This window comes from Bradysia coprophila (assembly GCF_014529535.1).
Source record: "Bradysia coprophila strain Holo2 chromosome X unlocalized genomic scaffold, BU_Bcop_v1 contig_173, whole genome shotgun sequence".
NCBI classification, from domain to species: Eukaryota; Metazoa; Arthropoda; class Insecta; order Diptera; family Sciaridae; genus Bradysia; species Bradysia coprophila.
In genome coordinates, this window is record NW_023503302.1 from 2,975,842 (window position 1) to 2,993,851 (window position 18,010).

Consider the following 18,010-nt stretch of genomic DNA (forward strand, 5'->3'; position numbering starts at 1 on the left):
AAAGAGTCGGATAATCCGTACTGAGACGAAACGAAAACATTTTTCAACCGAAACATTACCACGAAGTAAATGAATTAAAAGGAACAAGATTCGGAGAAAAAGAAAACTTTCGATTTAAATGAAGCTAACAAGTCATTTATTTAATCGCTCTGCTATGAAGAAAAAGAAAACTTTCGAAAGCTCAATCGAAAATCGATAAATGTAAACTTGACTGGCATCATCTCCAAGATGATTCAGATCGTTATGCAAATCTGTAATTAGATTATTCAATATAGTCGATGAAAATTATTCGTTTAGTCAAAATGTCGAATAAGTCCATAAAAGGCACATAAACACATCAAAAAGTACTAATACTTTAATTGCCGGATTGCTGGTTGGTATGAATACTTATATGTGAATATTTAATAAATGTTAATAGCCATATCCCGCAACCGCACAATGTGAGAACAACTAGTTAGTTTCAGAGTCATTTTTTTGTGAATTAAAAATTCCTTTTGTTTTCTGTCCGTCTCCCTAAATCTCATTAAGTTTCTAGTTTCAAATGAGAATAAAATCGGACGAAATTCGAGGAAATAATTTCCAGAGAATAGATTCTGTTTACCATAAATAAAGCACAAAGCGTTGAGTGAAAAAAGTATTTTATGTTAACAGTTGCCTCTAAGAGAATGAAAACAACAAAAATTTAACTTTTATACTTCACTTGTTATTTTAAAATGAGTTATTTTAGCTCCAATTTAACTATAAAACCGAAAATATAGATTTTGTTACTCAAATATAAGTTTGCTTGTTCTTTTATCCCAAGAAATACATCGCGAGAACAGTGCAACAATTTTCATCGATTGTTTTCATTGATTGAATCATCTGCCATCGACAAAAACTTCAGGAATTAACGACAACTGATGTGATCTGATATAAATAGTAAAAAAAAATGTTTAAAAAACTGAAATACAAGATTCAAAATGAAGTCAAATAATGTATCCAATGGAGACGTTATAAGTGGAATTCTGAGACTACTTTCATCAGAGCCCCAGCCCTTCTTTGCACCTAAGACCTTTGATCTGTGACATATCTGATTTTCTATTTCTACTGTTTGTAGAAGAACAGTCTAAGACAACTGATCAAATCACGAAGTCAGTGGCCAAACCTCTAGCCGAAACTAGCTGAAACAAATGTGAGTGAGTGGACATTTCTTCATGTGTCATATTCAGCTACAACTGCGGCAAGCAGTTTTTGCTTGTAGGTCGGCCACATTTCAACATATTTCGTCTGTTTTAGCTTTATTAGATAGGTATTGACTGTACCAATCAGGGAAAAAAAATTTATGAAATTATGTTCTCCGGAGCGTGAGCTAGGTCTCTTGGAGTGAGCTCTTATCTGGCTACTCGGAAGTACAGTGAACGTGGTGTATTTTGACAATATCGCAAGTAAATTTTGACCGAATTTCATGAATTTTTTTTTGTTTGAAAGGTATTAACGAATGTAAAGCGTCGGTACTATTTCCGGTCTCCTAACAAAATGGCTGCCGGCGGCCATATTGGATTTTAGTAAAACGATATAAAGTGGGAAAAATGATGCTTAGAGAGTTTCTGTTAACATGGAAATAATTTGTTATGTGTGTGGGGTTTCAGGGATTCCATATACGGACATCTAAATATACCTATATACAGCTATATTGAGCAATATACAGGCATGTAGAGCTATATAATAGCATATATTTATCTGTGAAATGTTTATTTATAGTGAAATATAGTTAAATATAGCGGTATATAGCTGTTTAAATAGGAATTTATGAAATTTGTCTTCGTACGGGGCTGTCTATATTGCCTCCGGCAATTTAGTTGTATATGATAACAAGGCAAAGAGTGGATAATGTAAGTGATTTTAAAGGGAGAATAGTTTTTCAGCAGAGAAGAAAATGAAGTAAGAGAAATGAAGAGTTTCACATTAAAGGCTTTTGATACGAATAGGTGTTTCGTACGGGTCGGCGTTAGCTATGTTTTTTTATTTTTTTTTGAAAAGTTAACAGTTTGGTGAGTTTGGTCCAAATGGAAAAGCGCGCGCACTTCAAAAATCAAAAAAATAATTGACTGGAGTCAGAATGTTTGGAGAAAATTCTTTAAGGCTATTAACCATCTGTTATCGACAGTAACGACAAAAAAGTGGTCTAATTTAACAAAAGTTGTGATAAAATGAATGAAATAAAAAAAATTTGTAACAAACATTGTGGGAGAGGGTCAAAGGTTCAACTATAGAGTGATTTTATTGGTGCTTGACCTCTGCAAAACTTTTGTACGTTAGATTAAATGAGGTTTATGTTACCAATTTTGAACGTTGAACGATTTGCTTTCAATAATACTTTCCATTGAGATCTCGTATTACTTGCATGAGTGCTTCAGTTTGTTCATCAATTTTTTTTTATTAGGATGCTAATATCAAAAGGGGAGCGTTTTGACACGCTCATCTAACTCCAACCAACATATTTTGCATTTGTTATTTCAATTTGTTCAACCACTTTTATAGACTTCATCATGCAAAAAGTGAGTTTCTATTTTAATTTGGCCCGATTTTAAACGAACGTTCAAATACTTCCCAGTACCGAAAATTGTTTATCTAAACGAATTTAATACGAAACTACAGAGTAATTTTAACTTTGAAGACCAAGTTTGATTGCTAGAATTTGAATGCATAAGTTGAAATGCAATAAAATTACGGATAAAGAGTCGAAAACGATATTCATAAAGAGACGATTGTTCGCCAGTGCCCTACTGGGAAGTCGACGTATTTCCAATGACAATAGATTTGTTTTTATTCTCTACTCCACTCAACTCCGGTAAAGACATGAAGGGGGAGCTCTTCAACCGGTTTCTACGGATAAATTTTGTTTCCATTAATGTTGCATACGTTGCCACAATATATGCTGAGGAAATATTTCATTTTTATATTTTGTAATAAGTTTCTTCTTAATTCTTTTCTTCTATTTCATTTTTACCAACCAAAAAAAAATATGAATTTTTCAGCTGAATAAGTGAAAATGCTGCTTGTGTTCGTTTGCATTTTCGACAAATTTATGTTCGCTGTACAAACAAAACCCCCAACAAACATACACAAAATATATTGTCGTCTTGCACATCTCCAATTAAACTCTATAGCACACATAATACAATAACTGACAAAAAGTGATTTGCATAAGTGAAAAGTTTAAAGTAAAAATATAAAAGAACACGGAAAATATAATTTATCATTAAATATAGACAACACACACGCATATTATGTATACTGAGTGACGTTTTAGTAATAATTTTCCGAAAAATAAATGTTGCCAACATTTTCCATTACCCATTTATATATCATCCATAAAAGCCAATAAAATTGAGTCTGAAAAACCATCAATCATCTTCACCATCTCGACCAAAAATATTCGCGGTACCAAGTTTTTTTTTTGATGGTTTAAGACGAAGCAGAATAAAAAAAAATTCTATCTTACTTTCTCTACTCTCGTGTAGCAAACTTGTGTGCTAGCGCCTGTTTTGTGTATGAGATTTGCTATTGCCATTCCATTGAAATTTTCGTTAACATTACATATATATACACAACATAGACACACTCTCTCTCATGTCTCAAGTTAAGTTTGTTTTTCTTAAATCTTCGGTGGTTTTACATTTTTATTTTCATTTTGTGATGACGAAAATTCCACATCAGCAATCATAAATATAGAACCAAAAAGGAATATTACGGAGGAATATTTTTCGGTGAATATAAAATTCTATTAGACACGCTTTTCAACATAGTCATTCATATCGCAACTTTTGAACTTAACTTACAGCGGCATGTTATTATATTCGAATGAATATAGACACCCGTTGAAAAATCCTTCTTTGCTTCGCATGTAAGTAAGTAAGTTGATGCCAGTATAGGAGAGAGTATGTGATATTAGTATATACATATATATATATAATAGCCTTCGCTTACTTCTATATTACCATATCTATCTGACTGTATTACTGTGGTGTATTATTTTTGTATATTTTTTTCAGTGCTCACGGTAAGAGCTGCTGATGGTATGAAAGAAATCATCCATTTAGCCTCCTTATGTAATATTTTCGGTAAGGATTTAAGTATCAGTAGAATCATGGCAAAGATATATTTTTGATCCGTCGCGCCTATATATTGAATATTGTTGCGTGTAGTTTGTATGATATGTGTGTGTTGCATATGGGGGGGAGGGGAGTAAAAGTAAAGTATAATGCGACAAATATATTCTAGTCGCGAGAATATTATACGAATATGTGTTATGTTATGTTAAGGTGGGAAAATGAGGCCATAGATATAAAATTTGAATTATATCCTCTGCCTGCCACTAGTTCACGAAAAGAAGAAAGAAAAAAAAAAGAAAAAAGAAATATCCCCCGAACAAAGTGATGAAAAACAAGACGAAGAATGAAGCAAGAAGTCCCATTCTAATACGGATATATGCCCGTGTGGAAATGAGGATTTCTTTACATTTTTTTTTTTAAATTTATTATTCTCATGAGGATATTTTTTGACTCTTTTTTTTCTATAGAACATCATATGTTCGGTGATATATAAGTCAAGTAAAAGATAGGAACGAAGTGTAAAAAAAGGGTTATGAATATTTCATAGACTTAATCGATTTATAACGTTTTGAATATGAAATGCGAAATTATGTCAAAAAATCGTTTTATTGAGATTCATTGTCGATTTGAATTATTTCTGGAGAAATAAATATGAAAAATGTTGAAGGCGTTTAAAGAAAAGGTATAATATTTGCGGCTATAAAATAAATAATAATTTATTCGAATCCGAATTGACTGGAGGAGAGAAGAGAAGAAGAAGAAAAAAAAAACTGATTTATTGAACTACTTTCGATGATTCTATATTGAATTTTTTTCTTTTCGTTGGGCATGTGAAATACACGCATGAAATAATACAAAATACAAAATGTATAAATAGTGTCATCTCCGGGACTCCATTCGGAATTCAAATCAAACCACAATAAAATATTTTTTCCAAAATTCTAACGAGCAAAATCCCTCTTCAGTTTCAAGTTGTGAGAAAATGAAAATCCCTTAAAGTTGCACATAATTTTTTTTTTACTTTTTCGGAAAAAGAAATATCGAGAAATGACGTACCAGCATAACTGGTTCATCAGCAGCGCTGAGTCTGCATCTCATCAGCACATACAGTGGCATCTGCTTCTGAAAAGTTTCGCTGCATGACTTTCGATTATTTCGTAAAACTTTTCACATAACAGCTTCGAAAAAAATAAATTCCAGTGTGGAAATATTCATTTTGATGGGTGCACAAAAATGTGTTGTCAGGTCAGGTTGTCTCGTACGTACTGACAATTTTCACATCTCCTGTGAAAAATCAACCATTTGGATACTAGTTTGGCTACGAAAAATACTTTGATGAACAATTTTTTTTATTTTGGAGAATATTCCTCGAGAGTTAATTCCAGCGAATTCAATGTTCAGTGAAACGATTAATACCTACAGATACCTAAACTAACTCCATCGGCGACTGAGGAATCTTCAATATTTCTAGCAAATGACTTGGCATGACTTGACTTGATAATTTAACTATTCGATAGCGGAACGTTGCCTTAACGTTGATGGAAGACAATATTACCTGATTACCTTGTTGTTTCGAATTGGATTTAATTTTCATTTAATTTATCCATGCATTGACTGTACCGATGCTTATTCATTGCACGGTTTGTTTACTTCCTAATACCTGTTTGTTTCCTGATACTGGTACAGAGAATAGATTCACGAGTGTTTGCACGTACCCACAATATGGTGACTATTCAATTAATTATATTTTCCAGGCCGCTGAGCATAATTTTCAGATAGCAATATTATTGATGATATTGCAGAGATCGTTTTTTTTACTGAATACATAATTTGAAGAGCCCTTTTTCGTTTGGAGAAGAAGACATTTAACAAACAACATTAATAGCTATTGGAGTTTTGTCTTGCTCAATTTATCGATCCATTAACCAAATAAAAAACAATAATTACGATAAACGATAAATTGAGCAAGACAAAAACTCTAATTTTCAATCACGATCAACAAAACTACCACTTTTGGTTATCAAATATTAATAGCTATTTTGGATGCATGTACCGAAATGGTGTTCTTTGCATGGTTAACAAATCGTGTGCGTAATAGTATATTTCGTACCTAGGACTAAAAGTATTTTTTTAGCGTGTGAGAGCCGAAGGCGAGGTCTGGAATCGAATACTCTAAAAAAGACTTTTAGTCCGTGGTACGAATAATATTTTTCATACTGAGAAAAAGTGCGACGAAGTCACACTTTTCGGGTCCTAGGTATGAAAAACAACATATTCTGGCACATGCTAAACGACTTTTTATTAGCGAAGGGCACGAGCCGAAGGTATGTTCTAAAATAGTGTTCAATTAATAGTTATTTGTTCACGGAGGGGAAAAGAAGAGTCAGAAATTTAAATTCGATGGTATCGCTACGCTCTGGCCACAAGTCATAAAACGAATTTTCTTACTTTTTTCTGAAGTAAGCAAAATGATTTTCGGAACAAAGTGCGATGTGAAAAGGCCTTTTCGAAAATGATAGAAACGCTATTTATCTAAAATTTCCTTAAATTTCCTAAAATCCATCGTCCAAGACACAGACATAAATAACTATTGTTGATTTCTCCGTAACCGTCACCTCACCTCGTTATTGTTTAGTAGAATGGTGTGCAACAAATTGATGTGTTTGTTTCGGAGATAAAAACGGCATTAATTTAACGTTCTGCTCACCTCTAGGAGAAAATAAAAAAAAAATCCAAATAAGTCGATTCGCGTTTCTCGTTCTTCATACCAAGTAACACCAGGGCACTAGAAAAATAGAGGCGCTGGAAAGTCTTGAATGAAATAAATTAATCTATTTTTGAATAAATTAAATTTTTTGGGCGCTGAGAAGGCTTAGCCCGGCTCTGGACGTAGCGAAACGGAATTTTTCGCAACCAACATCGCCATTTGCATCGAAGTAGTTATTTTAAAACCACAAACTGAGTTAAAAATGCAAACATTTCCATCAAGGTTGAGAGTATATCGCTTTTAGCAACTTTTGATAAATTCCATTTATGTTCCGTATCTATATTTAAAGTTCATTTAACAGCTAACCACAAAAAAGCTCGAAAAAAACTTTTTTTTTATAAATTACAGAAATTTGATCTTTTAATGAAACATAACCCAGCGTATTTCAAGCATAATTTATGTATTTAGCGAATTTTTTTCCACCCGTACTTCTTATTACGAAAATAGAGAAACATCAGCATGAAAAACAACCTCTCAGATAGCGATTATCATACACGAAGGTAACAATTTCAATTGAAGAATAAGTTATTTTTATGAGTGTTATTTCTATCAACAAAAACGAAAAAAAGAAGAAGGAAAAACACTCCAAAAAGAAATCAAAGTATATAAAAAGGAATGGGGAAAACATTTTACATTTCGTATGCAAAATCAAACTTGCTGCGAGAAAGAAAAAAGTATTCAAATGTTGAACAGAAGAAGTTGGAAGAAAAAAGTTGCAACGAAAATCAGTATGGGGAAATTAAACGATGGAATTTTGTTTTCTCGGCTATTTATATAAAATTGACTGTGTGCCACTGAGCTTGAGACTGTCACGTGCTCAACTACACCTCACTGAGCATTGCACTTTTGTGATTGACTGTCTCCACCCCCGTGTTCTGTATTTCAAATTTACATATTTGGAGTGTATCTGAAACTTTAACAGCCAAAGAATAACAAAAACTGAATGTTGGCAAAACTTTCGTCGTTCATGCGAGTCTTGAACAGTTCAGAAGATGAACATGCAAGCATTTATTGCACTCCAAAACCTTAGTAACATATAAGTTTAAACTTCATTACTAATTGAAATACAACTTTACTTAATTATTGACAATAGAAAATGTCTTTGTAGAATACCAAAACGTATTTCATGCTACCGTATCATTTATCACCAGGTATGCATAGTATGTGCAGTGAAAAACAAACTTCCTTTTTCTGTGACGGTACACCTTATACAACAGACTGGTTCTTCAATTAAAAGTACAAACATTTATCACGTGACATGTTTGTATCATTTTCGTTGTTGTTGTTACTATAGAACCGGGGCTCTTTTACTATTACATTTTGCTGAAGTTGTGCATTGTGATAAGTCGGATTAACGGTTAAGTTTAGGATTTTAATTAAAAATTTAAACTTTAGCGGAATCAGAACTTTCGAAAATCATCTCTAACCCGATGCAATTTCAATCTTATGTATATTATCACAGCGGTAAACTGTTACAGTTTCCCTCAGTGATAAAATAATTTTGCACTTACGGAAATTACCTTTTTATTAAGTACTCAGGTAGGTAACGTTCATCCAAATATAGAAACGTTTCATAATTAAATTACTGTTAATTATCCACCTATTACGCCAATTACGGAATTCGTTATTTTTTCCTGCTACTGTAGCAATATTAGACATACTGGAATAGCCATTACAAAAAATGTCTACTTAAATAAAAAAAACGCATGAAAAATCACGGAATTTGTAATAATTAGCGTAATAAGTAGTTATGTGGAAGTTAGAATGTTTGCAATAATTACGTTTCTTGAAGAGTTCTTTTAATTCAATCGATAGGATTCGAAAACGTTTGATTTCATTTCGCAAATTTCAAAATTTTCAAATTTCGAAACTGTGATTTTCCAAACAAGTTCAATGAATTGATTTCTGTTTACGCTACGCCGAAAGTAGCTTTCGCAAGTTTGACATTTCAAGACAATTGATTTACATAACTAAGTTTCAGTTACAACATTTTAAAAGCTCAGTAAAAGCTTTTTGAAAGTTTAAATTTCTTTAATAATCCGACTATACGTTTGAGGTGATTCTCTTTTTAATGTATCAACACCGGTTGTAACAATGTCTTTCGTAATATGTTTGACCATACCAAATTTATGGCTGCGCATATGGATTCTAAGACAGTTAAGACTGAATCAAGGGTGTTACAAAATTTCGTAACTGGGGAGAACGTAGCAGAGCTCTCAAATTTTTCTAAAATTAGACGGAAATCGTTACTCCCGGATTGATCCTCCTCGTCAACACAACTACTATTGCCCCGAAAGTACCATGACCTAACTAGAACTTAACGGCAATGCTCTTTCTAGCATCGATGCTAACAATGACGGAGACCATTTCTTATATGTCCGTATCTGTATATGTCCCTCTACTGTGTCAAATAAACATTTCTAATTTTGAATTTAGAAAAAGTCTTTCTTATACTGCCATCAGCGTTCATGTTTCTTTTGGATCAATGATCAATTTGAGAAACTGAATTTCATAAATTGATCCTCATTTTGTTCGAATGAATCATAAAAATCAGTGACATATTTCTGGCCAAGACATTTCTTAAATTGATTTTTTACCATGAAGCCATGATGGCTCATTTTTGCCTAAATGGAGAAAAATGTAGATCTGGTTGTGTTCTACATTTTTCTCCATTTGACCAAAAATGAGCCATCATGGCTTCATGGTAAAAAATCAATTTAAAGAATGTCTTGGCCAGAAATATGTCACTAAGTTTTTTGATTAAAAGGCAGAATTTTTCGGAATTAAAATTCCCAAAATAAGCGCTACGGATGTGATGTTGATGTTCGAATTCTGATTGAGGAGCGGATAAAGAATAATATCCTTTGTCACTCCTATGGAAATCTTTAAATCATTCTTTGAAAAATTGGAAAAATCTTTTGATTCCCCAAAACTCCTTCAAAAATCCTCTAACATTCCAAGAAAAAGGCTTCATATCGTCTGAGGATTTTCTTTTATAGAAATTCACTCAAATTAACGATTATATCCTCCTCGTTTCCAATAGCGAATCGTTTGGTATACCTATTACGATTCGGTCTTCATTTTCCATGATTCATCTATTTCAAACAGCTATCATGCTATGGATGAATAGCTAGTCTTTTACAAATTGCACAACCCACTGAAGTGTTTGTCATAAACTTTGCTGCTCTAATTGGTGTCATTATAATCTTTCATTATCGGTCTTAACAACCATCTGATGTGTCGGCGTTTCGGTAGAATATCTATGGTTGCAAAAACGATTAAGATTACATTCTCTGAGACATTATCTATCCTATCTACCTCAGCATTCGCAGTTGTGTACAGCTGGTGTATGGTGTTAAAATTATACAAATTGGAATTTTAGCTGGAAAAAATGTTGCTCATTTTGAATTTGTATGAATCCTTGACCTCATACGTCGCTCACGAAACAAACTACCACTGGAGAATACGCTGCTCGTCAAAACTTCATTGAATAGTTATCTACGTACCTGTTTTGAACGATTGATTTTTGGTAATTTACGAGCTGTACAAGCGAAACCATACGTATACAACTTTTCATACAAAGGGACGAAAAACTGAGAAAAAGTGGTCCCGTAGTACGGAAATTCTACTCTCTAACGTGTGCGACGTATAAAGTTACCTCAGTGACGTTCATTTTACTGGGCTTAGAGGTGTATAATCTTACGAGCCTAAGTCAAAGGTTTCTAAAAGTGGGAGTGATGTTATTGTGTGATGTTTTTACATATATACAAATTGTAATCTTTGGCATTATTCCTAACCCAAAAGTGAATGCCACTAAATTAATAAATCTCCAAACATCTCCATAAAACTATTTTTTGTACACAAAATAGGATACGAAACGAATTCAAAATTTTGAATTCATTTCCAGCAATAATTTCGAAATAAAAATTCGGCTCACTTAACGAAACGTTTGATATCATGCTATCTCTTCAGAGCCCTAATTGGTACTATGATTTCGTTGTGTATTGCACATTTCATTTCGTTGAGATTGTTATGTGTGCTGCTTTTTTTGTTGTTGCAACGAGAAGAAAGAATCGTTTGCTCATCTTAGTTCTCATAAATGTATACACCGCTCCTGCATCAACAACATATTTCCATGTACCCCCGCAGAAATGTAGCTCTCTTCTTGTACCGAAATTTCTATCCTTTTCGATGCTCTCGTATATTCGCAGCAAACTGTGTTTAAACATTTTCTTTTCCTACCATATTCACCATTCTATACCGACCGACCGACTACCATCGAACCGTTTTCCCAGTTGGATATTCAGTTAGTATTAAGCGTTCAACGGAAAAGGACACCGAACAAAAACCATCAACAGTGGGAAAAAGGGCATAACCAAAAAAAGCTTTCGTATATCTTTGACGATATTTTGAGTGGATGCTGTGATTTCCGACTATAATACACTGGAATCAGTATGTGAATTGAAAAAGTCGAGATTGACAAAATAAAAGCGATTCGAAACATACAACAATATAAAGAGGAGAAATTTTTAGGTATTGGAAGCTTTTGTCGGATAATATGTGTGTATAGATAAAAATATACTCTTGAAGTTCTTGAATGACATAGAGCACTCTGCCTATAACTGAATATATACTCATGGACACATTTTTTTTCATTCTATGGTGAAGAGGATATAGTTATAGCCCCTTGTGTACAATAAAATTAAAACGAATGAATTGGCAATTGATTGTGAATTGAAATGGGGAACAAAAAGGAAAAAAAAAGTTGTGTTAGGGAGGTTCTGTGTTGAAGTTTGAATTGTTTTGTGAAGTGAACGAAAATAAAAATAAAATAAAATAAAAAAAAAATTTAATGGAAAAAATCAAATTGATAATGTAAACGGTTACAGAGTGGATGATTTGTTTTTGTAGATTATATTGGACTTACTACTTGGAAATCGTTTAACAAAGGTAGGATTTAAATTGTATTTTCTTCAATTTTTTTTGATTTTTTATTCGTTTTTTTTATTGTTGTAAATTGAATAATTAAATAAAGAGTTTCCTTGTGCTTTCAATGATGATTTTTGTTCTTCCTCAAAATAGAGACAGACTTTTTATCTTTATTTATTTCTGTGCTGAATTGTTATAAGAGGGTCGTATTGTTTGTTGAGTAATTTTTTCTATTCTAAAAAAAACGAAAATTTTCGCTCTTAACAATTCATTCTTTAACGATTCAATTCGTATTTAATTTTTATAAATGGTGTTTTGTTATTGTTTGCTTATGTTTTATTAAGCAAATTTTACTTAAAAAAATAAACGAAGAAATTTAATTCAATTCAGTTTTGTCTTCTAAAATCGAATCTAGATACACACAATTTTTTTTATTATTCTGCGTATATAATAAGCTTTATACTTCATAAATGCTTATTGTATATTCAAGCAGTGAAATGTTTGCCATCGAAAAGTACAAAAATGTTTTTTCTTTTACAAAAAAAAAAAACTTCGTATAAAATTGTAAGCATACTTTAAGTGGATACTTAACATAATTATATATTTTTGCACGTTTCTTCCCTTATTTAACAAAATGTCTTAAACTTGTAAAGCTTCCCCTAATTCGTGTGAATCTCAACTGGTTTTTAAAATTTATATAAAATCCGTTATGAGACGTCAAATCTTTTTTTTTTCAATGAGACAAAAAACATTTTATATTTTAGTTACGCTGGTACTTTATTTGCGCAAAATTTACTTATATTTGAACGGGTAGAACGTAAAACATTTTATCCGAAAGTTAAAGTTTATTTTATGGTATGTACAGAACGTGTAATCGTTGCTTCGTTCTTTGTATATTACCTTTTTCGTTCTCCGCAATGAAACACTCTGCTCTGACGATGGTAAATCATTATTAGGTGAAAAGTACAGTTGTCAATATTATTAAAAAGTTAAAGTTGGGTTGAAAGTTTTTTTTTTCTAACTTTTCATAAAAGTTACAATGAATTTCGAAGGCGGAATTTTTTATTTGCAAATTCTGTTGCATTTTTTATTATGACTTAAGACGTATACTACTTACGTTCCGCCTCGTACAATGACACTCAAAAATTATTCATCCTTTTTATGAATGTGAAACAAGAATCTAACAAGAAAATATTTTCTTTTTATTTAACAGAAACTTTCAACTATAAATTTTAAAAGTCGATTGATACACCTACAACTATACACGATCAACTATACACTGAACTTATATATGGGTAATTTCATTTGTTTCATATGCTACACATTTATCAGAAATGGTATTTTTAGTGGTTGAAGGGACCACTCAATTAGTCATAGTCATCAATATTTATCGATTAGAATATAGAGCATTCAGACAAGATTATAAGTACATACATAGTCTAAGTGACACAGTGACCAGATAGAAAATGCAGTTTATTTTATTAAAAAATTTCACATTTAAGTCCGTCCTTACGTTACAATTCGTCGATATTGAGTGAGTATGAAAAAAAAATGCATTTTTGGTCGACAATGACTGAAGGCTGTATCATGAATGAATGTTTTGTAAAGAATCCGCCATGATTAAGAGACAGAATTCTTAAGTGGTATTGTTGACCATTAACTCGTTGCATACTCACAAAAAGCTGTTAAATATCTCATATAATGTTGAGTGAGACTGAAACTACCTTGACATTTTTGCTGCACTTTTTTTGTTCCATAAATAATTATTTAATCGTGTGAAATTATACAAACCATTCGATGATTTATCCGCTTTTATCAAATGTGTTCAACAGTCAGTAGGTATTCGGGCAATCGATTATTTATTTTTTGTTGCTACTTGGGTGAAAATGAATTCCATTTTCTTTGTCTCAGTTATTTTTACTAGTATTTTTCTGCACACGTTTTATGTGGGTGGGTGGATGTTTGGAAATGTTCTGTTTTATTCGATACCATAAAGGTAATAATAGGATATTGATATGGAAGACACATATACTGACAGAATATTCAAAATGCACAGCGCAAGAATAACTGGAATTGGTCAAGCACTAATTATGTATTCATGGACAGGTCCTGATGTTTTAAGACAACACAGATCGGTTTCAGTCAATCCCGCGTTTAAACATTTAATGTGGTAATACAGTCGATGATGTCCAGCCACTATTTTTTGGGAAAACACTTTCTCATATATTCGTGAATTTTCAGAAATTTGTCCTAAATTTTCCAAAAATATTTTTTGTGAAAATTTGGAAAAATGTAAAAGATTTTGCTCCCTGCTAGCATCAGCTACATAAAACTTCAAGGATATGCTCTTGTCATTACCACAAGAATAGTTTTGAAGAAGCCGTAGCCATTCAGCATGTACGTTGGCCGTCAGTATATTCAAGCACAAACTTTTTTAGTACTGCTGGAGGGAATCATTTTCAAGAGGACCAACTTCAATCAATTCAAAGAGAACTTTGTGTACATATGTTCAGTGGTCGCCATGATGCTTTCTATGTGATTTCATAAAAATTGACTGAATTCAAAATTTTAGGAGATCTGTGATGAAATGAAATTCTGTAAAAATATGAAAATAGGAATCAATTGATCATAATTTTTGAACTTCAAGTTAGTTTGCAAAAACCATTTCTCTATAGATTTAACCGTAGGAATGATGGTTCATCGAGACCTTCACATAACAACCACAATCTGGTTTATCCTCGAGAGCTAACTCTTCTCGAGAGTTGCAACAACTCCAAAGTTGTGCGTGATCGAGAGTAACGAATTCTTGAAAGTTACGAATTACTTTTTCAAGCATTGAAAATTTTGGAATTTTCGATGCTCAATAACCTGCGATTTTTTTTCCCAAATTTTCTTAAGTTTTCTCACATTTCAAAAAAGAAGAAAATTTGAGAAAATTTAGGAAAAAATGGGAAACTGTTTTCCCAAAAAAGGTCCCTGATAATCTCTAAGAGCTCCTAATCTACCAGTACGTCAAGGGATCCGCTCACTGCATAAATAAAATAAACGGACCCGTCTTAGGCCCTTGAAAGTTTCTGGTAGAAACTGTCACACCGTAACCATTATATTGACATCACTCCTTAGGAACAATAACATACTCAACACAAAATCTACTACTCGGAAAAATGCACATAACATACAGCTCTTGTAGCATAAATAGCTACGTATTTCCATTAAATAAAACCTTTACATTCCCATACAATGTATACATATGCACACAATTTCATTAATTTAGAGAGTCGACCTAAATAACTTTGATAAAAAAAGGTATAACTTAATAATCGGATGTGTATTCTATACGTCCCATGTGTCGCTTATGTCACTTATTACGGTTTTTTTTTTGTAACAAAACAAAAAATCAGCGCAAACATGATTTTGACCATTGAGTGAACATAAACAATTATCATTTCGAACAATATCTGTGCGGGACATTATCTCCCTTCCCGTACTCGAAATAAAAATGCATTGTGTGACATATAAAACGTGAAATGGTGAAAACTCATAAAACGAAAACAACAAACGGGGGAAAAAAAGCATACAATTAATTTCAGCGATCATACAAATTACCCTAAATGTCAGTAACCTCTCACATATGAATACTGTAAAGCTTTTCCAACAGAATGTCAGTTACCTCTTGCACAGTTTAAGGCAAAACGACACAAATGAATATTACGAAAACGAAGGAAAAAAAATACTAAATAAAAATATGACAAAACTTTGTTTTAAAACTCCATATTTTCTCCGCTTTAGATATTCCTTTTTCCCATTTTCCCATATGCAACATAATAATTGTGTTACATATATAAGTAATATATGAAATACCTGCGGGACTTCATTTTCATTTATATAACACACATACACACAAAAAAGCACACAAAAAAAAATTCGAAAAGCATTGCATAGAGATGCACTTTTCAAGAGATATATTGTGGCGCCTGGTACATTTTCATATGAAATTTCCGATAAGTAATTTATAGAAGCTTTCAGAATGAATTTTCTTATCTCAGATATATGTACTTTTTCCCTCTTTCTTATTTCGCACTTACATTGTAGTATGCACTTGGTTTACAAAAAAGGGGACATCATTTATCTGACTTTGTAACGAAGTTATCAATACAAAATTCATGAAGTCACTTTTCCAATGAATTGTTTTAAATCCAAAGGTAATTAATAAACGATTACGAAATGTAGATATCGGTTGATGCAGTTGATATATCTCTCGAGGTGATTATTTGTATCCTCATACGATTTATGCACTCCTTACTGATGTGGGGACTCATCGTTAGGGAAATTCAATCTCAATCTCTTGAATTATTCATTAGTTTATGCTAGTATCAATATTATCAATTATGGTTCAGTTATAGACATTTGGCATTATGTTAAATCAATACATTTAAGAGATATTTTGAACTTTTGGCATTGTCTCGCAGAGAACTATACCCAATAGTTTAACTGTTGGTTGAGCTATCAGAGGGAAAGCTAATATATAATTTCTTCCATAATCGGGAATCACCAAAACAGGAGGAAAGGAATGGCTGTCGAAGCGGTAAAGTCGTGAAAGCAGGTGATGGAATACATACACGCTAATTTGCTCAGCTGAAGTAAACTGCAAATGTCTGAATGTCTAAAATGTCTGACACTTCCAGTATAACGAGAAAATCGAGAAGAAAGTTATCCGTCTACACATTGAAGTATACCTACTTCAATGCTCGTCTACGACTCAACTGGATTAGTTTTGAATAGTTCTGATTGGTCATACTCATCTCAAAATGGGAATTGATGTGACATTTCACTTTGATTGACACAATAGAGCGTGTGCGATTTTGAGAAAAAAGTTTCATATTTTAATAAAAAGAAGATTTACCATGAAAACCATTGAAAAAAATATTTAATTTTTTTAATAGAAATTATTGAAAAATATTGTTGCCATCCCGATGCCATCCCACTTATTAGAATCTTAGTAAGAATCCAATTAGAATGAATTAGAATGGTTCGGATATCCTTTTATTTTCATTCAAATTACAGCTTTTAAAGTGAGATATAAAATCAAGCAGACATTTTTAAGATATTCTGTTTACACTTTTGTTCTACAGAATAATAATCTACATCAATTAAAAATAAATTATTTATACTGCACACGGTCTATTGTCGTAATTCTCGGGGAAGATGTAATTGTCAATGTCGTTTGAGTGCTATTTGGATGAAATTGACATTTATTTGTGAAGAAACCGCCAATCGACATCTATAGAAATGTATACAGATATTTCAACCCCACCGTGTTAGTAAAATATAACAAATTTTATGTGTAAATGTTTCATGAAGGATTTTTTTATTTGGTGATTTTTGGTGCGTCCTTCGTAGTGCAGTAGTAGTTTAGAGATACTTGGAACGACTTGACGTAACAACAGTGAGACCAATATTTTTTCGATGATTTTTTATATTGCCTGCCCCATGCGAAACTTGACCATTACGTGGCGGTTGCGTGTCTCCTGCGAAAATGATTAGCTTTCGCATAGGGCAGGGCAGGTATTAAACCAGAAAACATTGAATGCTGCTACGTAATTGATTAAACTTTTTTGCACAACTTGCTTCGGTACACGTTTTTTTGACAAGGTTGTTGCATAACTCGCCCTCGACTCGGATATATATAAACGAAAAGCACAGTTTTAAGTTATGCTCATCACAAAACTACTACCTCATGTAATGATTTTGCAGCTTGCAATGAAATAACAGGATTTAGGAACGGGAATTAGGTCCCTTTATTAAATGAATGTATTTGCCTCGAATTCTCCTGCCTGATGTACTTTATTATGTTGTGCTGAGCTGAATCACACAACACGACTTTCGTTAGAGTAATGATGGAATAAGATAAGTCCAAATGTAGTTTACATTAATTAAAAAACAACGAATACGATAAATGTAGACAATGAAAAATTGCACAAACTTCCTGCTCAGAATCTACATTTTTTTCTCGCATGGATCGGACAATAGTTATAAAGTGCAATTGATATTAAAAAAAAAAAAAACTTTGAAATCGCAAAACTTTTACAATTGAAATCCAACACATTTATCTATCCGTATAATGTCTTAAGCATAGAGTCTTATTTCTTATCAATCGGGTTCATCGAAATAAAAACCAATATTGAAAAATTGCAGCTTTGATTTACATAACGGAAATGAT

The 18,010-nt window shown here is 32.4% G+C and overlaps 1 protein-coding gene across 1 annotated transcript in view; it reads left to right on the plus strand.

The window, feature by feature from the left end:
• Positions 1–11,119: 11,119 nt before the first annotated feature.
• The window catches only part of LOC119068193, a 132,951-nt gene continuing 126,060 nt past the window's right edge, over positions 11,120–18,010 (plus strand). Inside the window, exons 1-2 of the mRNA XM_037171692.1 lie at positions 11,120–11,811; positions 13,004–13,085. The gene's annotated coding sequence lies outside the window, so the exon portion shown is untranslated. The remainder of the gene's footprint in view (positions 11,812–13,003; positions 13,086–18,010) is intronic.